A 24,670-nucleotide genomic window follows, 5' to 3' on the forward strand; every position below is an offset into this window, starting at 1 on the left:
ATGTGCTTGGTCCAAAATCAGATACGGGAGGGTTAGGACACCACGAGCTGCGTGGCTGCGGAAGGATCCCGGTTCAACACGGTCTCACTGCAATACTATACCGCTGGAGGAAAGAGCCCGGGTTCGATAAGCCTTGGAATGTGACTAGGAAAGTGAAGCCTTTTGAAAGAGGTAAAGCACTGCACAACGGAACTGAGGGAGAATCTTACAGGGGATTCTGAGCGGTGTCTAAATAAATAAATTCTTCAGCGTCCGCGGATGGCATTTTGCAGCTGGAAGCAGATGTCGACGCTTTTTGCACAGAGCACCAAAAAAGCGTCTTTTTTGAAGGCTCAGGCACTGAGCATTGGTGGTTCAGTGGTAGAATTCTCGCCTGCCACGCGGGAGGCTCGGGTTCGATTCCTGGCCAATGCAGTGGCTTTTGCAGCGAGCGGCTCCATCACTTGCATCCCCTTGCAACTCGCAACTGAAAACCCACTGAAGCTAAGCAGGTGTGAGCCAGGTCAGTACCCGGATGAGGGTGAGCTACAGGGAAAAACAAAGCTTCCAGCTGGAAGTGGTGTTAATGGTGCCGGCGGGGGGGCGCTCACCCTGAGGTCTGTGCGGGTCCCAATGCCCCAGTATAGTGACGGAGATGCTGTGTTGTAAAAGGGCGCTGTCTTTTGGATGAGATGTAAAACCGAGGTCACAGCGCTCTGTGGTCATTCAAAATGACCACCAAAACCTTTGACAAAAGCTCTTGGTAATTGATGGTCTTCAATAATGCTTCTCCTTTAGGTACATTTTAAATCAGCTGAAAAATGCTGTGAAATGGGGGGGCACTTCAGGCCAGTGTAGGATTTGGGTTACAAGAACCATGAAACTGCACGAGAAAGCCCGTACACTGAATTACACGGCTTTCTATTCAAAGGAGGACAAAAGAAATTCCCTGAGTTCGATTTTTTACAGCACAGAGAGGAGCACTGTCATGAGGCCGGTTAGCTCAGTTGGTTAGAGCGTGGTGCTAATAACGCCAAGGTCATGGGTTCGAGCCCCGTACGGGCCAGGTCCTTTACTCCTCTCTTACCAAAGCTGTTAGGTTCCTTTCCGTGGTGAGAGGGGTTGTCATGCAACGCTCCCACATAGTGCCGACAGACAAGAGTGTTGCGGGAGAAGAGAAAAGTGTTTGAAGACTTAAGAGTGTTTTAGGTGGAGCCAAAATCAAGTGTCACAAATGCAAGTGGTTGGATTTCCAATGTTTAATATGGTAAAAATAAGCGGAAGTTATCTGCTGGTCCGGCACAGTCTGCCATGCTTTTGTCAGATACTGTAAAGTGGTGTCGAACTGGGTGTCGAACTGGAGCAAAACCGTTTGCATATGTGAGGCTCCAGTTAAACATCGAGTGTCACATTAAATGACAAAAATGAAGAGAGTTAAAGCAGCTGGAGAGGTTTTCTTACAACTTTTGAGCTGACACAGTTTTGGAAAATGTTTCCTTCACGCTGCACTGTACCACATAGGCAGCCAATAGTCTCCAAAACAAAACAGAATTGACAGTCATATAATGTCCATTAACCCCGGTTTTAAACGCAGCATCATGTCTGCCATCATAAGAATATGAGTCCAATATTTTTGAATACAGTCAGAATGACTTCTAACCTTACCTGTGGTGTCTTTAATCCCTATTGCTCAATGCATGGTGTACGTACTGCATACATGTGTCTTGAGAATGAAGAATGGGCCCCTGAGACAGTCATTTACCTGTTTCACAAATTATAATATTTTACTAGAGATTCTGTTTGGGATTCAGATGTGCATTCGGACAGCAATCCCTTTCAGGAAATGATACGTTCTGGATGAGGTCAATGGTGCTGGAACACTGTATTTAGGATGTGATTGTGTGTCCCCTGCTTCAACGCAGTGATATATAGATGTGCTCCTGTAATTTATCGGTACATGCCCAGGGCAGTAAGCAGTCTGAGGATTTATTTCTAGACGGCATAGAGCAGTGAAGCAGTGAAGTAGTGCAACACACTGGATCATTATATTATTAGAATCTATTCTACTTAAATTATTACATTATACACAACTTGAGTTCATTTTAAAAATTAAAAGGTAATGAAAGGAATGCATATACATGATGGGAGCTAAAACAGAAGTTAAGAGAGAGCAAGGACGCCTACAGGAGGAAGGTATAGGACAAGCTGCAAAGGAAAAGCTACAACCCCCGACAGCTACTCACCCACCCATCCCACACAGGTACCACTCTCCAACACCTCCGCCATTAACACCTCAGGGACTGAAAGTGCTATGTGCACCATCCCCCAGGCCAGGCTGACCAGGCCAGTGCAACACACTGGATCTTTATATTATTAGAATCTTTCGCCTTTTACTAAAGATTTCCGTGGAGAGGAGCATGAATGAGTTCCATGTAATTTTTGTGCTTCCCTGCCTTCGGGTGGTTGCAGCGGGGCTGGTCAAGGAGAGAAAACAAAACTGCTCACAATCGCTCTTATTATGGTCGCCTGCTCTGCGAGTCCTCGGTCTCCACCTGTCTGATTGGCGCTCTCTTCTTTTGGGGGCGGGAAGTGTCCGGCCGCAGGGGATCTTCGGACCTCGCTTTGCATAGCGGCTTCCCAGAGTGCGCCATTTCTGGCACAGTGTGGCCAGGTGTTTTCCAAGTTATCACACGGATTGGACAGGCCCGCAAGCCGAGAGCTGCAGGCAATGAGCCCAGAGCTGAACGGACCCCACTGGTCTCCCATCCAAGTACTAACCAGGCCTGACCCTGCTTAGCTTCCGAGATCAGGCGTGTTCAGGGTGGTGAGGCCGTAAGCAAAAGCCCCGGCGCCTGACTCGCTACTTGAAGCTGTGTGTGGCGGGGGCTCCGTGCCCCCCGAGCGGGACTGAAGGATCGTTCGTGTGCAACTCTTTGGAAAGGAGCTGCTTTCCAAATCGCATTGCGTGCCTGGATGTTGGCGAATGCGCTCCCTTGTGTTGGCTCGTCCCGCACTGGAGGAGGACAAACAATCTGCACGGAGGAGCACCAGGCAAGTCTTCAGTGCACAGCACTCTGGAAACATTTCGGGGCTGTCGCGTGTTTATTTCAGCACGTAAAGCGCACCGGTCCAACACGTCGGCCGGGCGCGCGGCGCCTCCGCCCTCTTGCTGCCCCTGCAGCTGCTTCACTTTTCCCTTTAGTTGCCATCGATTTTTTTGTAGTGCTATACATATACGATTGAGGTATCTTAGAGTTCTCCTTCAAAGACCCAGCACTCTCTTTTCTTTTCCCAGTGTTACTCATATCGGACTTTTTAAACCTAAAATTCTTCAAAACCTCAAGCTAGAAGAAGAAGAAGACGACAAATATGAAGCGTTATAGCAACGACATGCCATGAGACGATCGATAACGATTTCCATAGGATCCCCGCGGTTGCCTGGCAACCGTCAGCGAGCAGAGCAATGAGGTCACGGGGACAGGGGAGTCACACGCTGGCGGTTTGGATACGCGGAAGATCACTGAGGGATCCACAGTATATGGACCCTCCGTGCGCCATCAGTCCGCACTCCGGACTCTGAATCCTGCCATCCGAGTTAAGATCTCGGCGGAACCTGAGGCGCAGTTCCTTCTTAAAACGTAATCTGGTGAGCATTTCTAGAATCGTACTTGTATAGATGCAGCCTTTAATGTGTTGCTAGGTTAAAATTGATGACTTCTTGTATTTCAGTAGGCAACTGCCCTCTTGATTTCGGATTTAATTTCTTTATTACAGGGGCGCTTTTATGAAGACAGAGTCATGTTCAGGTACTTTGCTTGATGGAGGAAGCTCATTTCGGACTCTGTGATCTGCTCACCTGGAAAGGTCTGCTATACTACTACAAGAGAGAAGTAGAGTCTGGAAGAAGGGACAATTTTATGATGCTTTGGAAGATAATGTTTTTTTTTCTTATACTGAAAATGAAAGGTAGTTGTTTCTATATGGACTCAGTCTTTGGAATTCGTATATATATATATTTCAGTGATCCCTCAGCCATTCCTTCTGTATTGTAATTCAATTTCTCTTTTAAAATTCCTTCCCCACTTCTAGGACCTGCAGTTGCTGAACTCCACAATGGCTTCTATTGGAAAGTCTGTGACTGAGACCAAGTAAGTGTTCACTTTTTTATGAAACCATTATTTATTTTGGAGCAATAAGCAATTCTTATATAAATGCAATAAAATCATTATGCTCAAACTATGAGAGAGAATTTTAAGGATAATTTAATAAATCAGTCTTAGCTTGTTTCTATACACAGATGGTATTATTTATTTTCAAAGGAAACCCGCGAGGATTCCCCTGGTGTGCAAGATTTGCCTGAATACTTTTGATCAGCTTCCTGCTCACTTGAAGAGGGCGTGTATGAAGCACGCCATGGCAGAAGAGATCAGGATGGCCTCTCAACAGGCGAGGGAGGACATGATGAATCACCTGAAGAACGGGGTCATCGTGGATTACCACAGAATAGAGATCGTGTCTGGTGAGGCAAACAGGATAGTGGTTGTAAGACTGCTAGAGTCCTTGGGCCTTTTTGTACATGGGAAGCCTGAAGACACATTGGCAAGGTGAGATATTTTTAATCTGTAAGGCTTCTGTAGTTTCTTTTTGAAATCATTGTTACAACATATTATGTAAAAGCATGTTGAAAAGAATCTACCTGCATTCCAGCGGCCCTGAGCAAGAGGCCGCTGTCCAGGAGGAAGAGATGCCAGAGGCTGCTCTAGAAACTGAAACAGAAGCAGATAAGGAAGGGGAAGATGTGAGCTCTGAAGAACTCTATCAGCAGTAAGACTTTTTATTTTTCAGATGTATCTATTTTTTACTAAAATTCTAATTTGTCTTATAGGTATAAAATGTTTAAACTGGTGTTTTATATCCTTACAGGCCCTGAGTAGTTAAAAAGTATCAGCAGGCCAGAAGAGAGTGGCCCAAGCTGCACTCTATAGAAAGCACTCCCTGGATGCTCCTCTCCTGATTGGATTCAAACAGTACCTTACCAAGGATCTGGGAGTGGCAAATTATTCTCAGGAGGTATTTATTTTTTAAAGGCATTTCAAATTAAGCAATGGTATCTTCATTGTAAATGTTTTTATTTCTTAGCTTAAAATTCACCCATGTGAAATGATGTCAGCCATAAACATCATGACTCTATATTTCCTACCTGAATCTATTCTACTTAAATTATTACATTATACACAATTTGAGTTCATTTTAAAAAGTAAAAGGTAATGAAAGGAATGCATTTTCATAAGAAAGATAATACCGATATGCATGTGATAATCTTCCTTATATCATGTAGTGCGTCATTTGGACACTTTGTGGGCTTCAAATACAAAGAAAATCATGTTCTATGGTAGAAAATACAAAACTTAAGCTTTTATTTTAATTAGATTTCTTTATAAAGCATAAGCAATCATTTATTACATCGCTTCTTGAATTAAATCTTTTGACAAGAGGTAAGACTTCTGTTACATTTAAACCCATGTTTAGCTGTGTTTTTTAGATTTAACTGAACCAATTTCTGTGTGTGATAATGTCCTTGAATTCTGACAACATCACACTAAATTACATGATATAAAACAGCTAATGTTTCTAGAGATAAAGTTTCTGAGATGCTTCTAATTACTTTTTATTACCAGGCACAGTTTAATTCACCTTGTACAGTACTGAAAGACCAAGATGCTTTTTTAAAAAGTTATTTAACATTTTATAGAACTTTGTCTACTATGGCAACATGATGAGCTTGGTGAAACTTGGAAAAATACTGCTTGGCCACTTATCTTAAGATAAAGATAGGATAAAGGTTTATCTTTTGCACCTACCTGACCCCCAGGGAAGGCCAATGCTTTCTAGGTTGATGGTTCCCTACAGTAGACTGTACTTTAATTTCAAAGGTAATGTATATTGACCCAAATCAGTTTTGGAATCCAATCTACTGACGAGATGGAGCACATCCTTTTTTCAGGATTTTAGCATCATACGTTTGGTATATTTAGTCCCTAATGCTGAAAGAAATGATCATAGAACATTTGGACACTTTGTGGGCTTGAAATACAAAGCAAATCATGTTCTATGGTACAAGATAAATACAAAACTTAAGCTTTTATTTTAATTAGATTTGTTTATAAAGCATAAGCAATCATTTATTACATTAATATATGTGAAAATAACATTTTAGCATCATACGTTTAGTATATTTAGTCCCTAATGCTGAAAGAAATGATCATAGAACATGACATCTAACCTTACCTGCCGTTTTTTTAATCCCTATTGCTCAATGCACGGTGAAAGCATTGCATACATGTGTCTGACAATGAGGAATGGGCCCCTGAGACAGTCATTTGCCTGTTTCACAAATGATCGTATTTTCCTAGAGATTCTGTTTGGGATTCAGATGTGCATTCGGACAGCAATCCCTTTCAAGAAATGATACGTTCTGGATGAGGTCAAAGGTGCTGGAACACTGTATCTAGGATGTGTTTGCAGAGACTGTGTGTCTCCTGCTTCAATGCAGTGATAAACAGATGTGCTCCTTTAATTTATTGGTACATGCCCAGGGCAGTAAGCAGTCTGAGGATTTATTTCCAGATGGAATAGAGCAGTGAAGCAGTGAAGTAGTGCAAAACACTGGATCATTATACTATTAGAATCTATTCTACTTAAATTATTACATTATACTCAATTTGAGTTCATTTTAAAAAGTAAAAGGTAATGAAAGGAATGCATTTTCATAAGAAAGATAATACCGATATGCATGTGATAATCTTCCTTATATCATGTAGTGCGTCATTTGGACACTTTGTGGGCTTGAAATACAAAGAAAATCATGTTCTATGGTACAAGATAAATACAAAACTTAAGCTTTTATTTTAATTAGATTTGTTTATAAAGCATAAGCATTCATTTATTACATTAATATATGTGAAAATAACATTTTAGCATCATATGTTTAGTATATTTAGTCCCTAATGCCGAAAGAAATGATCATTTGTTTAACATGCACGGGTCTGTCTCAAAGGATGCAGTACTCCTGAAGGGTCTCAAACCCTACATTTCAGATGCCTAGCTGTATCCCTCACATGTAGCACCTCAGAATGACTTCTAACCTTACCTGTGGTGTATTAAGTCCCTATTGCTCAATGCACGGTGTACATACTGCATACATGTGTCTTGAGAATGAGGAATGGGCCCCTGAGACAGTCATTTGCCTGTTTCACAAACAGGGACCTGGACCTAGACCTGGCCCGTACGGGGCTCAAACCTGCGACCTTGGCGTTATTAGCACCACGCTCTAACCAACTGAGCTAACCAGCCTCACGACAGTGCTCCTCTCTGTGCTGCAAAAAATCAAACTCAGGGAATTTCTTTTGTCCTCCTTTGAATAGAAAGCCGTGTAATTCAGTGTACGGGCTTTCTCGTGCAGTTTCATGGTTCTTGTAACCCAAATCCTACACTGGCCTGAAGTGCCCCCCCATTTCACAGCATTTTTCAGCTGATTTAAAATGTACCTAAAGGAGAAGCATTATTGAAGACCATCAATTACCAAGAGCTTTTGTCAAAGGTTTTGGTGGTCATTTTGAATGACCACAGAGCGCTGTGACCTCAGTTTTACATCTCATCCAAAAGACAGCGCCCTTTTACAACACAGCATCTCCGTCACTATACTGGGGCATTGGGACCCGCACAGACCTCAGGGTGAGCGCCCCCCCGCCGGCACCATTAACACCGCTTCCAGCTGGAAGCTTTGTTTTTCCCTGTAGCTCACCCTCATCCAGGTACTGACCTGGCTCACACCTGCTTAGCTTCAGTGGGTTTTCAGTTGCGAGTTGCAATGGGATGCAAGTGATGGAGCCGCTCGCTGCAAAAGCCACTGCATTGGCTGGGAATCGAACCCGAGCCTCCCGCGTGGCAGGCGAGAATTCTACCACTGAACCACCAATGCTCAGTGCCTGGGCCTTCAAAAAAGACGCTTTTTTGGTGCTCTGTGCAAAACGCATCGACATCTGCTTCCAGCTGCAAAATGCCATTTGCAGACACTGAAGAACTTATTTCCAAGGCAGCGGGTACAAGCGATTGGGTGTTTTAGAACCACCAGGAACAGCAAAGAGGCGCTCTTCTTTGCTTGTGCCGAAACACACCGACTGAAGGCGGACAACGTAGTCGGCAGGATTGGAACCTGTGCGGGGAGACCCCAATGGATTTCTAGTCCATCGCCTTAACCACTCAGCCACGACTACAGAAAGCCCCACCGCCGCTGCATTCTTGCTACAATCTTACCTGGATCGCGAGGCGCCGGCGGAAGCCTATTTCAAAGTCGTTCTCCGTTTCAAAAAAACATTTCCAAAATACAAGCCTTGCAGACAGACACGCCTCAGAGGACTTAAGGGTGGCTTCATGTCGGAATGATAAAGTCTCCCCGTCCGGACATGAAAATGCCACTTTGTTACACACAAAAAAAGAATCAACAACAGAGAAATGCCCACAAGCATTTGAAAAGCCGCACCACGTCGCACTTGAAATAGCTCTTACATTAGTGGTAGACGCAGGAATCGCCTTTTTATTTACGCTTTTACCAACGCGATGGAAAGCAAAACAAAGCAAAGCAGAGCAAAACAAAACGAACAAACGAAAACCCTCACGTCCTGCACTTGCATATAACGCCGTTACGTGCCCAAGCGGTATTGTACGTCATCCTAGCACTGCACCCCGGGTCGTACGGTATATTGGAACGAGCACACGCCACGAATCGTCTCGAATCACTCCCTACAGCTGTAAGGCGCCTTGAAGCGTGCACCCCCAACATTCTTCTTTGCGCATCTGTGAAAGGTAAACTCTTGAGCAAACTCTGAACCAGCTCTAAGGAAACTAATCCGATTAGACGTTACTTTGACTCATCTTCTTACGCTCAGTGCCGGATTGCTCAAACTCCAGCTAGGGTTAGGGTTAGCATTCCCACGCTACTTAGACACTTTGTTTACGCTCAGTGCTGGATTTTGGGAACTTCAGGACGAGTGGGAATTTTCTCCTATCTGTCCATTCTGTTTTGTTTTGGAGACTCTTGGCTGCCTATGTTGTTCAGTGCAGCGTGAAGGAAACATTTTCCAAAACTGTGTCAGCTCAAAAGTTGTAAGAAAACCTCTCCAGGTGCTTTAACTCTCTTCATTTTTGTCATTTAATGTGATACTCGATGTATAACTGGAGCCTCACATATGCAAATGGTGAGGCTCCAGTTCGACACCCAGTTCCACACCACTTTACAGTATATGACAAAAGCATGGCAGACTGTGCCGGACCAGCTGGTAACTTCCGCTTATTTTGACCATATTAAACATTGGAAGTCTTCCCACTTGCATTTGTGACACTTGATTTTGGCTCCACCTAAGACACTCTTAAATCTTCAAACACTTTTCTCTTCTCCCGCAACACACTTGTCTGTCGGCACTATGTGGCAGCGTTGCATGACAACCCATCTCACCACGGAAAGGAACCTAACAGCTCTGGTAAGAGAGTAGAATTACCTGAAGAACTGCTTTCCATGGAAGCAGGTCCCAGCGATGTAGCATTTTTATAGTACCAGGAAAGGAGAAGCTGCACTTCGCCTTTGCCGCACAGGCACAAGGTGACGTGCGGCAGACGCCGTAGTCGGCAGGATTCGAACCTGAGCAGGGAGTCCCCAATGGATTTCAAGTCCATCGCCTTAACTACTCGGCCACGACTACAGCGAGCTCGCCACCGCCGCATTCCTCCTATAATCTAACACGGAGTGCGAGGTGGCTGCGGAAACTTTATTAAAGTCGCTCTCCGTTAAAAAAAAAATACCTTTCACAAGATACATGCCGGCAGACAGACACGCCTCAGAGGGTTTAAGGCTGGCTTCACGTTCAAATGATAAAGTCTCCCCGTCCGGATGTCAAAATGCAACTTTGGCAGACAGAAAAAACATCAACAAACCACAAATGTGGACAAGGATTTTACAAGCTGCACCACACTGCACTTTCAAAAGCATTTACATTCGTGTTAGACGCAGGAATTGTCTTTGTTTTGCGCGCTTACGAACGCCATAGAAAACGAAACAAAACAAAAGCCCTCAGCTCCTGCACTTGATTATAATGCCGTTACGTGTCGAAGCAGGAATTTACGTCATCTTACCACTGCAACATGGGGAATAGAGGGAAATGAACACACGCTACGAATCGTCTCAATCACTCCCTAGAGTCGTAAGGCACATTGAAGGGTGCACCCCCATCATTAATCGTTGGGCCTCTGTAAAAGGAAAGCTGTTGAGCAGTCTTTGAAACAGCTCGGATGAAACACTTGATTGCTTCCATGTGCATCTGGAGCCCACTTATTTTCACTTCACGCCGCCCAAAGCATTTCTAAAACAGGAGATTCGCGTTTGGGAATGCGCCCTGCCCTACAAATAAAACAGGTCTACGGGTCTGAAACCTGCTCCACGGAAAACAGTTCTGTTGCGCTTTTGATCCAAGGGAGATTCTCTGTTCTTGCTTTTTGATGACATAACACCCAAAGGGGCTTCTTTGGAGCTGGATTCCAACCAGCATCCTAAAGTTTCTTGGCGGTATCCTTTACAGTCCTCTGTTCGGTCGACAAGGAACAGAAGGGGGCAGCTTTCCTCACACATACAGTGCAATGTACTGTAGTGTTCCCCTTCATTGAATTCGCAGTTCTGCATCAGACCTCTAACTCGTTTCCTTAGCTTGGATTTAAGCCACGAAGCAGGCTTATACTGTATAAACGTCTAGAGGAATCACAAACTATTTGAGAGGCCATCATCCCAGGGGGAACTGACAAAGTCTATCCCTAAACACCTAGCGCAGTCTCTCGAGAGACTGTCAAAAATCGCTTTCTCCGTTTGTGCTGCAAGTAAGTGAAAACGCGGTCTCAACCCAGAGCCACTTGGCAGCAGCGGCACGTAAATACTGTTACTACCACTGCTCGATACCGACGTTAGCCTACTATACCATGTTCAGCCACCGCTAGAAAATGTAAGGCTCTAGTACTGGAGCAAACAACAGGAGAGCCAACGTCAAACGTAGAGAGTGACAAGGATGGGATTCAAACCCATGCGTGCAGAGCACAATGGATTAGCAGTCCATCACCTTAACCACTCAGCCACCTTGTCGATGAAACTGGGCTGTCCAGACATGGGTTGGCGCGCTCCAGATGATCTTTTTCTTTTTTTTTCCCTCGTACTCGAGGGTCCTTTTCCTGTTCCACATGCGATTTCAACATTTTCCTTGGGAGATGTCAAGCCAGCAAGCCACTGCTGTGGTTCAGTGGCCAGTGTGGAGTTCAGTGGCCCTGTTGTACACAGAAAGCACATTGAGCTCCTTGGACATGAAAAGTTCCAGATAAAAGCCATTTGTCATCCTTTCTCTTGGTGTCGATGTTGCTATTGTATGTAAAGGTGGCAACTTGCTCAGCGAGCAGGCGGAGCACACACCGAATGCAGATGTGTCTGAGTGGTGTGTCCAAGTGGCTGCAAAAGGACAACACTACCGGGGCGCCGTTGCTTAGTTGGTTAAAGCGCTTGTCTCTTAAACAGGAGATCCTGAGTCCGAATCCCAGTGGTGCCTTGTTTGTTCTGTCTTCTCGAACAGAACTGGTCCTTACAGACAACCGCCTACGGCTAGACTTAATTAAATGCAAGTATTCATTTCCTGTCTTTAACGCGACTTGTTTTTCTTAAAATGGATGGAACTTGCAAAACATGAAATACAAACATTGCTAATCAGCGCTAGCGGCTGGCAAAAAAAAGAAGCCAGCAATGTTTTTTTTTCTTTAACCTTAACCCTGCTAATGGAGAAGAGTTAAACGACCGAGTCTATGCAGCTTAAACGGTGCTCACGTCGGGTTCTTAGCTGAAAGGGTGGTAAATCATGCTCACCCCAGTCCTTAATCTTTTAAAAGGATACAAAATTGAACCTAGTCGCCACATCACATACATCCTGTTCAACGATAAAAAGGTGACATCTATCCTCGATCCAGAGTAAATCCCACGATGAGGGCATATTTTTTTCCACTTTACCATGAGTCGGGCTCAGCTGCACAGAGGCGAGAGCAGAGCAATGAGGTCACGGGGACAGGGGAGTCACACGCTGGCGGTTTAAACACGCGGAAGAAAACTGAGGGATCCACAGTATGTGGACCCTCTGTGCGCCATCAGTCCGCACTCCGGACTCTGAATCCTGCCATCCAAGTTAAGATCTCGGCGGAACCTGAGGCGCAGTTCCTTCTTAAAACGTAATCTGGTGAGCATTTCTAGAATCGTACTTGTATAGATGCAGCCTTTAATGTGTTGCTAGGTTAAAATTGATGACTTCTTGAACTTCAGTATTCAACTGCCCTCTTGATTTCGGATTTAATTTCTTTATTACAGGGGCGCTTTTATGAAGACAGAGTCATGTTCAGGTACTTTGCTTGATGGAGGAAGCATATTTCGGACTCTGTGATCTGCTCACCTGGAAAGGTCTGCTGTACTACTACAAGAGAGAAGTAGAGTCTGGAAGAATGGACAATTTTATGATGCTTTGGAAGATAATGTTTTCTTTTTCTTTGAAATCGAAATGAATCAGAATATCAGTGCAAAAGACAAACTCTTGGTTTGGTTTAAAGAGATATGGTTTTAAAACAGACAAAATGTAGAAAACAGGTGTTTCTCACTTTTGGAAAAGAATGGACCGGGGGTAATATTTTACTAGGTGCAGTGCTGATCTCGCTGGGTTACAGTCCTGCAGTGTCACAGCAGGGCCAGTGACGCAATGGCTAACGCGTCTGACTACGGATCAGGAGATTGCAGGTTTGACTCCTGCCTGGGTCAGGTCGTTTTTAAACGCATCGGGTTACTCCCTAAGTAGTCTGTGCTACTTACTGCATTGTAATCGTACCCAGTAAGAGATTTCCTTCATGTAAATGAACTGCACCTGACAGCTTTAGAAAAACACCTGGGCTCAGTACGGTGCTGAGAGCTTAGCGTTGCTGTTCTAATTAGCACGCACTGCATCGGCTATGAGCCCGAACTTTTCAATTATTCCGATCAGTAAGTCAACACGTAGTCCACATGAACGGTAGAAATATTCTCTTGTCTGTCTCTTGTTTGTATAGAACTGAATGTCCCTGACAATGTACTGTTAGTTTTAATTGAAGAACGGCATTTGTGTTCAAATATACCAGACAAGTTTATATAACTGCTCATGCGACACTCAGTTGTAATTAGTCAAGAAATAAAGTCGAACAACAGCTGCGAGTTTGATTCTGAACGTATGAGATTGCAGCGCCTTTTACTTCCATTGACAAATGATAGAGATTCGAAGAGAGATCCTTCAGACCAGCAAGCAAACCCACGGCTTTTTCGGTTTTCTATCTAGGCAACGTTGGTGTCTGCAATAGCATACATGAAAGCGTGATGCAATTTCTGTGGCTACATTTGTTGCACGTCATGCACAGTAAGAGTGTTTCTAACACCAAATAAAAAGTCAACAATTAGCGATCACGCCTTCTCCTCAGTTAACCCACTGAAACCCTTGCTGTTAACAGTTCTTTACTGCGTGCTTTACCAGCACCTACATATCGTGTCGGTTCTTTCAGCTTTATTCATTAGGTTTTCAAAGGCATAAGTAGAGCACCAGAGGTGCGAACGCAAAATGTGTGGTTATCTGAAGAATTGCTTCCCATGGCAGCGGGTCCAAGTGATTTCGCGTTGTTATAGTACCAGGAAAGGAGAAGCGGCACTTCGCTTCTGCCGCGCAGGCACAAGGCGACGTGCGGCAGACGCCGGAGTCGGCAGGTTTCGAACCTGCGCGGGGAAGCCCCAACGCATTTCGAGTCCATCGCCTTAACCACTCGGCCATGACAAAAGTGAGCTCGCTGCCGCCGCATTCCTCCTATAATATAACACGGAGTGCGAGGTGGCTGCGGAAACCTTTTTAAAGTTGCTCTCCGTTAAAAAAAATACCTTTCACAAGATTTGTGCCGGCAGACAGACACGCCTCAGAGGGTTTAAGGCTGGCTTCACGTTCAAATGATAAAGTCCCCCAGTCCGGATGTCAAAATGCAACTTTGGCAGACAGAAAAAACATCAACAAACCAAAAATGTGGACAAGGATTTTACAAGCTGCACCACACTGCACTTTCAAAAGCATTTACATTCGTGTTAGACGCAGGAATTGCCTTTGATTTGCGCGCTTACGAACGCCATGGAAAACGAAACAAAACTAAAGCCCTCAGCTCCTGCACTTGATTATAATCCCGTTACGTGTCGAAGCAGGAATTTACGTTACATTGGTGTTAGCAGTGGGATGGGATAGCCCTTCGCCGGGGACGGCGATTTAAGCGGGGGAGAGTGTAACGCTTACGGCCGACAGGCACTGTGTAAGAGCCGGCGTACCAGAGCAGGTGACGTCGCCGCCCTTCCCTGTGATAGCAGGACTACAGCTACTGGGCTGTTGAGAGATCTCTCTTTAGCTCACGGGGCTAGGTCGCTGCAGAGAGACGCGGAAGTCCCGGGTTCGAGCCTCCAGTCGGGATGGGGCCGACCAGATGCGGCAAGGGCGCCCGCCTGAGCCCCCGTTGCGTTACATCTCTATTCCCCGTGTTGCATGTGATCTTATCTTTATCTAAGTCATAATAATTAATAAAGAGAGTCTGATTTAACAAACAACACACGCCCAACATTTGACATTGCTGTTTCTTTATTGACCAAATGGTTTAAACAATCAAGGTCATTGATGGAAAAAGTACGTGAACCCTTATATTAAGGAGCTAGTGGAACCTCCTTTATGACAAAAACCTCAACCCCCACTTTCTGTAGCGGCTGGTCAGACCTGAGCAGCGGTTAGGAGGTATTTTGGCCTATTCCTCTATGCAAAACTGTTTCAGTTCATGTATATTTTTGGGATGTCTTGCGCTGAACGGCCTGCTTCAGATCACGCCACAGCACTTCAATGGGATTGGGGTCAGGACTCTTACTTGGCCATCCCAAAATACGGAATTTCTTCTGTTTCAGCCACTCTGTTGTTGATGTACTCCTTTGTTTTTGTCATGCTGCATGACCCAGCGTCTTTCGAGTTTTAGATCACAGGCAGACACCCTGACATTCTGCTGTAGATTTTCCTGATACATCTTGGAATTCATCGGTCCCTCGATGATTGCAAGCCGTACAGCCTCCGCTATGCTTCCCAGGTGGGATGAGGTTTTGGAGTTGGTATGCAGTGTTTTGTTATCTCCAAACATAACGCTGTGCACATTTACCAACAAGTACCCTACCCTACCATTTTGTATATAGTATTCTCCGGTTTTATCTCTTGTGTATATAGTGATTCTGAATTTCCTTCTCTGGTTGTATATAGCCTGTGCTTGTGATATTCTTGTTGATAGTATTGCTCTTATTTTTTTTTAATTGTGTAGGGCGTCAGGAGCCGCCCTTGAAGGGGGGGGGTACTGTCACGCCCGACATCCCTCCCTAGAGGGCGCTCCACTGCTCCCATTATTGTTTGTGTGATTTAGTTCTCCAGGTGTACCCTTTTAGTGTTATTATTTAAAGACTAGCTCCTCCAGTCCTCGGGGCTCATCATTAGGGTAAGATGTCGCGAGGCCCGCCTAGCACCAGGAAACCCTACATCCGTCTCCTGAGGGCAGAGGCCTCATCCCCGACGCCTCCCGTTTCCTGAGCCCGGGGTCTGGAGGATCTCGCCCCGTCACCCTTGGACCTCCATGTTTCGTTTGTCTGTGTGCTCCCCCCTCCCGGGGATTTTAACTTTGTCGCGTTCCAGGATGGATTTCCAGTTTATGGACTTTCGGACCGTGCTTTGACCTGCCCTTGGACCCGTTTGGATTTGGATGCCGTTTTGTCTTCCCCATACACTGTCTCACGGACTGTCACTATTATTTTGTGCACTATTAAACCCCTGTGTGTTCCTTTTTACCACGCCTCCTGTTTTCTCCAGCTCTTACTGCATCGCATAGGGTCTTCTATAAGATCTGACACGGATTCCAGTCCGTGTCCGTTACAGGACCTATAATTAGTATGATGAATGTATCGCTTGCGTCAGGCGTTGTACCTGATCAATTTAAGGTAGCGGTTGTTAGACCGCTCCTTAAGAAGTCAAATTTGGATCCACAAGTTCTTAACAACTACAGGCCTGTCTCAAAGGTCCAATTTCAATCTAAAGGTCTTGGGAGAATAGTTGTTGCCCAACGTCAATCGTATCTGGATCCAAATAATATACTTGAGAAATTTCAGTCTGGTTTCTGAAACTGCATTAACAAGAGTCGTAAATGATATTCTCTTAGCTACTGATGCGGGGAATGCAACAGTGCTTGTGCTTCTAGATCTTAGAGCTGCCTTTGACACGGTTGACCTCTCTGTTTTGTTACACAGGCTTGAGTTTGAGGTTGGCTTTTCTGGAACCGTCCTTCAGTGGTTTACTTCACATTTTACTCATCGTTTTCATTATGTTCAAATATCTAATAATTGTACTGCTTCATCAATGTCACCAGTTCAATTTGGGGTACCAGAAGATCAGTGCTGGGACCAATATTGCTCTCTCTCTCTACATGCTGCTGCTAGGTAGGATAATATGAAAAAATAATATGAACTTTCATTCATATGCTGATGACACTCAAATAAACATTTTGTTTACACCAAACGACAACTCTTCTATTATCAGTTTAGTTAAATGCATTAAGGAAGGAAATACTTGGATGTGTGAAAACTTTTTGTTACTCAACTCTGAGAAAAATGAGGATCTGTTGATCGGAGGCAACAATACTGATAGGACTACTATAACTTCAGCACTTAACTCAGAGGATTTAAACATTTGCCTCAAAAAGACAGCACGTAACCTAGGCGGCATATTAGACACAAGGCTCTTAACAACTTGCATTGTTAAGTGCCTTGGGACAACCTTGTTGTGAAAGGCGCTATATAGAAATACATTGATTTGAATTGAATTGACAATGTAAAATGTTGTGTGTGTTGTTTGTTAAACAAGACTGTCTTTATTTATCAAAAAATAAAGGAATTTGCTAGGAATGCAAACGTTAGGTTGCGCTTCTTCATGCTGCATCGTCGGCATGAGTGGAGCTTTTTAAACGTCTGTACTTACTGTGCCCCATAAGAAATCGTTTGTCCCCGTTCAAAAGAGATTGTGCGATGTCCTGCAGTGTTCGCAAAGCAAACCTTTGACAGTTTGAAAAGAGGAATTTATTCTTCTTCCTGTGCGTGCAGTAGTTACAAAGTTGAACGTCTTTACACGATTTGCTGCAGTTTTCAGTGGGCGGGCTTTGTCAGATGGCTTGGAAAAACGCACTGTGTTTCGGCTCGGGAAACATCATGAGAAGTGTCCTGCATGTTTTCTGTGTATAGCTGTCTTTTAACGCATACAGAATTCATTCGAAATCATTGATTTCTCCAATTAACAAGGGTCCCTTAAAAGATTAGTCAAAGTAACGTCTAATCGGATTAGTTTCCTTAGAGCTGGTTCAGAGTTTGCTCAAGAGTTTACCTTTCACAGATGCGCAAAGAAGAATGTTGGGGGTGCATGCTTCAAGGTGCCTTACAGCTGTAGGGAGTGATTCGAGACGATTCGTGGCGTGTGCTCGTTCCCATATACCGTACGCCCCGGGGTGCAGTGCTAGGATGACGTACAATACCGCTTGGGCAAGTAACGGCGTTATATGCAAGTGCGGGACGTGAGGGTTTTCGTTTGTTCATTTTGTTTTGCTCTGCTTTGCTTTGTTTCGTGGTCAAGAGGCGTAAGGTAAGTCGTAATTCAGGGAGAACACTGGTGGCAAACAGTCCGAGGTGAGAGGCGAGGTCCAAAGTCGAAAAGGCAGAAGAGGAGTCCAATATCCAGAATAAACGAGGTAATGGAAAAAACGCCAGGTAGAGCTCTCAAGGAGTAGACTCAATACCAGCGGGAAGCAGGTAAAGATGGTAAAAATAGCACTGCGTACCGCACGGTGGAGTGTGTGCAGGTGGGTTAACTCGTGCGGCGGCCTTTGTTAATAATCACCCGCTGCTGGTGCTGTTTAGATTGCTTAAGAGTTGGTCTTTACTGCCTGGCGGTCATGACAAGCTCCCCTTTAAGCTGTGGTTTAGTTTTGCATTCATGTGTTTCTAGAGCAGTTATTTATGGGGGTGGGTGGGTCTTTCACAGAGGCTCAGGACAAATCCCCTGCATGAAAGTCTACTGTGTGCGTTCAAGCAGTCACAGGTCAAGAGCCAGGCAGGAGGACAATGGACAGAAGAAGCAACGAACTAAAAATAAAAGAACGAATATGAAAAAGCCACCATCTTTTTCTTTTTGACATTTTCCGACTTTCATGCAAGCCAGGACAAAGTTGCTCGTAGCTACTTGTGGATTCAAATACTCTATCGAGTGCTTTGATGAGTTTTTGCAATTTGATTGTCGTCCTGTCAGCCTGTTTCTGTTTTTTTTTTCAATCTAGTGATGGAAAGTAAGAGGGAAATGATGGAGCAATCAATAACCGCTCCGGAAAAATGGCAGAAAGAAATGGCCCGTCACTAAGGACATTTGCGAAGCAGAGGAGTGACATCACCACAAAGGCGACTTATTCTGCTGATCGTTTTGGTGAATAATGATTGAGGCGTGTTAAGAGAAAGGTAGCTGCGTCAGCATGCTTAGGCTGCAAAGGATAAAGCAAAGGTTTACTCCATGCTGAAAAGAGAAGAAAAGAAGCACAACGTTTCGGCTGTGGAGCCTTCTGCGCCATCTTCTTTAGCGAGAAGGTGATGATGTTTACATTGGAAAAACTGAGACACGCATACTGGAGGGGCTTGAACCACCAACTTTTCAGCACCACAGAGTCTGACAGTCTTTTGTGCACCCTACATTTGCAGGTTTATGGTCAAAGAAAACAATCACTAGCGCTTCTTGCAGCCGGCAATCTTTTTCCACTGACAACCAAGAAATGGATTTCATCTTTCACAAGCTGTATGGATTTCTTCAAAAACAAGTTATTCCAGAAAGGAAATGAATTCTTGCATTAAACTGAACCAAGCTGTACATGTTTGTCTGAAATGAGACATGCGGCACAACAAGACACGGAGAGAGGCACCGCTGGTATTCAGACCCAGGATCGCCTGCTTACTAGGCAGGCACTTTAAGCCACTAGGGAACAGCGCCAGCAGAGCACCGCGCTTTTACAGACACTTGGACACATCTGCGTTCGGTGTGCACTTAACCTGCTCTCTGAGCCCGTTGCCTCCGTCCCATTTAATAGCAGAACTGACGCCAAGAGAAATGATGAGAAATGGCATTTATCTGGCACTTCTCATGTCCAAGGAGCTCAATGCCCTTGACACCTCCCCAAGGCGACAGAGCTGTGCATTCTTTGGCGACAACATTTTTCTTTTGTTTTATTTCTATACTTATTGATAGAATAAAAACGATATGTCATGTACTGTAAGGGAAATGTCTCTTTTCATGGGGAAAGCTAGCACCAGCAAATGTTGTGTTTAGAAGAAGTGATTTAACATGACACGTGACCTAATTTACCGGAGCAAAAGCTCACCCAGCAAGCCCTGCTTTACTTCTACAGGAGAGAAGTACTGTAGAGTCTGCAAGATGTTCAGCTGGGTAGCTACATCAGCATGCCTCGGCTGCAAAGGAACAAGTAATTGGTTTATTGCATGCTGAAAAGAGAAGAACGGAAACACAGCGTTTCGGCCGTGAGATCTTCTCACACCTGAAGAAGCCTCACACCTGTAAAAGGCTCCATGGTTTTCTTTCTTCTCTTTTCAACATGGAATACACCTATTGTCTGCAAGATGTGACAATTTCACGGTGTTTTGGAAGAAAACCTTTTTTCTTTGAATTCAAAATCAATCAGAATTTCAGCACGACACACCAACACTTTTTCTGTTTTAAGGAGATGATATTTTAAACCTGATAAAAATAGTAGGAAACACAAGTTTCTTGCTGTGAAAATTTAGATGGGGAAGTGTACTACTGGTAGCAGTGTAGAGCTCTCTGTGGTGGAGTGCAAGCGCATGTTCTATGGGCCAGTGGCGTAATGGATAACGCGTCTGACTTCGGGTCAGAAGATTGTAGGTTTGAGTCCTGCCTGGCTCGTGAGGCTTTTAAACCTCTACGGGTTCCTCGGTAACAGGTTGCCGTCATGTATATGAACTATAGAAAAGCATCTGCCACAACACGTAAATTAGCACGCAAGTGCGGGCTAGTTAACACAGAACTGTATGGAGATCATCTCCAGCTCCGAGCTCAATTGCAATGAAAAAACATGCAGAACAGAACTGGAGAGCAGCTGAATTTGTGCTCAGTAGGGTGGGGAGGACTCAGCATTGCTATTGTTCTAATTGGCATGAACAGCAGGGGATCTGAATCAGAACATGTCAGTTAGTTCGATCATTGCGTCAATATGTAGGCCACGTTAATACAGAATTATTACTTTGTCTGTCTCGTCTTTGTATATAGCTGAATGTCCCTGACAATTTCATGTTAGTTTTTAAGAACGACATTGGTGCTAATATATACATATATAGCATATAAGGAACACGTAAAAGTTGAGTCCATGCTGAAAAGATAAGAAAACCGCCACAACGTTTCATCTTGGAATAAATCTTTACTTGTTGTTTTGCAGCCTACCCATTCTGACCTAACTCCTCCCTTGAAATTCCCTAACAGATAAGGGTACGTAACGGCTCATGCGATGCTCAGTTGCAATTTGTCCCAAAACAAACAAGAACAGCAGCTGAGGGTTTGAGTTTGAACATGCACTGTATTAAAGCAGCTTTTATTTCCATTGATAAATGCTAGATATTCCTACAGAGATTCTCCAGGTGAGTAAGCGATTCCTGTTTCTGTTTCTATTTCTGTTTCATATATATATACAGTATATATACAGTATTGTACTATTATTATATAATTTGTTACACTGTGGCTGTGTTGTGTGTGTTAAGCTGCTGTTGCACTGCAATTTCCCTCACGGGATCAATAAAGTATCTATCTATAAGAAGACATTACCAACAACGACCACAAGATGGAGATATTGTCCAAAGAGGCAAGAAGGGCAAAGCCGCGATAAGGTAAAATCATTTTTTGTAAGAGATTGCTGTCAGAATGCACATCCGTATCCCAAACAGAATCTCTAGTAAAATATGATCATTTGTGAAACAGGCAAATGAGTGTCTACTACAATATGATTGCTACAGATGCAGCCATTCAAAATTCGCGGGCGTACGCTGTACGCAGTCTACCACAAGTTACCGGTATATACCGCGAGTTACCGGTAAATACCGCTAGCAAAATAATAGTATCCGGAATTTCCGCAAGGTGGAGCTAATAAAGCTCAACTTCTCATGTTTGAGCTGTAGCCATCAAAGTCTTTAATGAAGATATTACTAATAGTATTAATAATAAATGACCTTGGACAAGCTGTAAACTCAAAGTATTGCCCTGGTCCACATTATTTTTTTCATTGACCGTCTTTGTAAAAGTAACACCACAGCATTTCGCAATCACGCATTTTTTTCCAATCATGCAAAGTACAGTAATTTTTGAGAATCGATTCACCATGCCTTTCACATGCTCATAAAAGAGGTTGATTTAGGAACATAAACATATTACCGTATGCAAACTGTACTGTATACAGTTTGTATATGTATATGTATATGTATATTTAATGTCTTAACTGTGCCCGTTTAAGTATTGAATATTTATATGGAATTTTACCACTGAAGGGAAATCTTAGTGCCTGAGCATAAAAAGAATAGGAGCATGCTGCAACGCGTGTGAAGGCCATAAACGATATTAATTTTGGAACATAAACATACAGTATATGGCTGGTCTCGGTACTTTAAAGAAAACATACACGAAACATGGTTTCATTATGACCAGAATCGGTCTTGAGATATTTTTAACTTGATTTACAGTATTTGAGAGGTATGTCTTGACACCGATACTACGTAAATACTCCTCAAGTATATGTTTCTAGGTTTATATTATGCATTTCATACGGTCAAATTGCTTTTGAGCAACTGATAAGAAGCGCGAAACGGTATGCCCAGGGCGTTTTAGTTTTCGTTTTGTTTTAATGCAGTGCAGTGGATTGATTAGAGATATCAAGTACATACAAGTCATTTTTTAAGTGTTGTAGTTCGTCTTGTAAAAATGGTACGAGTACATCATCTGTCAACAATTACACAGGTTCTGTTTCCATATTGCGGTTTTTGGTTACGTAATATTATTTTCTAATTTCACGTTGTGAATATATGATTTGGGCAAACAGAGCCGCAAAGAAGTACATTATGGGTTGTTGTTGTTTTTTTGCAGTTTTATCTAAAATAAGCGATGCTTAAACCTTTGTCTGATTCTTGTGAAACTATCCACACGACAGTTACCTAGGAGTTGACTTCAGTGATGTCATTGATGGGATGTTTCTAAAAATCCATCCTCTGTAAAACATCTTCTCTAGTTGGTCTGCATATGTATTCGCTAATGAAGCTGTGTGTTCTGAGCCTGGTTCTCTACATTTCTGTATGAACCAGCTTAGAGGGCTAAAGACAGCTTGTGTTTAAATTGAGTGTAAGGTAATTTATGCTTCTAAAGTCATGGTCAGCATTTATTATTGTACTGTGCTGTAAACTTCTTCTGTGCCTAATTACATTATTTTATAGTCGATAATGTTTCTGTAGTGCTTTTTCAGCCCTCAGCATGTGTCTGTGCTGGTGGTGCTGTGGGTTAGGTTCCTGACTCCTATGTCACATGGTCTGTGGTTGAATCTCATGGAACTATGACTTTAATTTTTAACAAACATTTCTTTGAAAAAATGAAACATTTCCCTTGGTCAGAGATTAAATAAAACCTCACTCGCATCAAAACAAATTTATATTTCTAAATATCACAACATGATCGAATTTACGTCTTTTTAATAACAATGAATAGTCACCTATGCGTTACAAAATAAACATTTATATTGATTTGAATCGCGTTTTGATTTAAATCGTAAACGCGTGTTTAAATATATGTGTTTAAAGGCGATATACTGTATAAAAGCGCTGATTCTTATGGAATGTGTTCGGCCGGGGATTCAAAAAAAATATTTTTTTTAATCGCGTATCTAGGGAAAATTGCAGTATAACTTTGTTCATGCACAAACAGTGGCATGTTACATTATAATTTGGGTGTCTCCTCTTGCCAGAAAGCTCTAAATTGCATTTTGAGTGCGGTTTTTGACTTTTTCTAAATTGCAACCCATAAATAAAGCTGATACAGTTTAGACTTACTGTATTCTAAACTGTATTACAACATCACATTGGACAATGCAACTTAAATTGCAAAAATGCACTTGGAATCTGTCCAAGCCCTACTACGAAAATTATTTAAACTGCGACACTTATCATTCATCTTTAAATAAACTTTATTTTATATAGCGTTTTAAGCGAATCGGTAATTAGATTGCTCATAAACCTAATCGCTTTTTCTACATAAACACAGTGTGATTGCTCTCTGAAAATGCTTTTTTCTTTATATTTAGGCTCAGATTTCAACTATAGATCGTATTATTATAAACTTTCTTGGAAAAATGTCTTTTATGTAAACCATGTTTGCTATTAATTCATTTAGGGCTAAAATACGTTCATTGTCTTCCAATCGAGTCGAGTTGACATTGGAAGCTTGCCACGCCGGGACTGTTACACCAACCCATTAGCATGTTGAAGTGATTTCATTGAGGAGGCCATCTACTAGTTAACACTGTACTTCCTACTTTGAAAATACCTGTGAAATTGGTTTAATTCATCACAGCCAGCACTCCGGCAGAGAGGGGGGTTGTACTCGTTAATGTCTGATGACATACAAGTGGAAAGATTACAGATTTTAATCGTCTTTTTTCTGAACCAGGGAAAATCTGATCATGTTTCTCTATAACAATAATAAAAAACTTTATTTAAAATTATTTTACATATCCCGCTTGCACATCGCATGACTTTAATAAATCTATTCTTTATTAATACTAAATAAATAATACTAAAAATACTACAGCAAAGAGGTCACTTGATTTTTGGAATAATTCCAAATAGCACAATGATCCACTGGCATCCCTGAAGTCTGTTTAGTGCATAATCTTCCAAATACAATCACTAAGCAATTATAAGAATTATACCATCCTATTTCTTTGTGATGTCCTGTAAAAACTAAACCTATTTTTATAAGGCTTTTACTCAAAAGATTTCCAAACACACAAAGCATTTGTGAAGTACTATAGTATTTCTAAAGGTTACTGGTACAACATCAATCATTAAAGCTTAACAATAAAGTTTAGATTGCTGACTATGGACTAACTACATTAACTAACTGCAATGCAACAGTATACATTTTACAAGAATATCTGGTTGAATTCTTGCATTTGTAGCCATTTTAATGCGAGAGAAATAAGCCAATTTAATTATTTCACAAAAAATAATGTAATATAAAATGGATGTTTTTAACTTTATTGTAGTGTTTTAAAAACTAATATGTCTTCAAAAATGGTTGTTTTTCACTCCTAGGAATGAAAGCTGTTGTTATATAATGTTTATTTTCAAATTTTGAAAAATCAAAGGATTCTAGCTTTCTCCCCTTGCAGGCATCGGACACAGAGAACCTCA

General features: G+C 42.8%; 3 non-coding genes and 1 pseudogene across 3 annotated transcripts; 2 read left to right on the plus strand and 2 right to left on the minus strand.

The window, feature by feature from the left end:
- Positions 1 to 971: 971 nt before the first annotated feature.
- trnai-aau (transfer RNA isoleucine (anticodon AAU)) lies at positions 972 to 1,045 on the plus strand. Its single transcript has one exon. It is a non-coding gene; the product is annotated as a tRNA-Ile (tRNA).
- A 1,286-nt stretch (positions 1,046 to 2,331) lies between these two features.
- On the plus strand, positions 2,332 to 2,442 carry LOC138229981 (U5 spliceosomal RNA; annotated as a pseudogene).
- A 7,213-nt stretch (positions 2,443 to 9,655) lies between these two features.
- trnas-uga (transfer RNA serine (anticodon UGA)) lies at positions 9,656 to 9,737 on the minus strand. The gene has a single exon. It is a non-coding gene; the product is annotated as a tRNA-Ser (tRNA).
- A 1,342-nt stretch (positions 9,738 to 11,079) lies between these two features.
- Positions 11,080 to 11,161, minus strand: trnas-gcu (transfer RNA serine (anticodon GCU)). Its single transcript has one exon. It is a non-coding gene; the product is annotated as a tRNA-Ser (tRNA).
- Positions 11,162 to 24,670: the final 13,509 nt, after the last annotated feature.

This window comes from Lepisosteus oculatus, unplaced genomic scaffold (genome assembly GCF_040954835.1).
Source record: "Lepisosteus oculatus isolate fLepOcu1 unplaced genomic scaffold, fLepOcu1.hap2 HAP2_SCAFFOLD_456, whole genome shotgun sequence".
In the NCBI taxonomy this organism is placed as follows: Eukaryota; Metazoa; Chordata; class Actinopteri; order Semionotiformes; family Lepisosteidae; genus Lepisosteus; species Lepisosteus oculatus.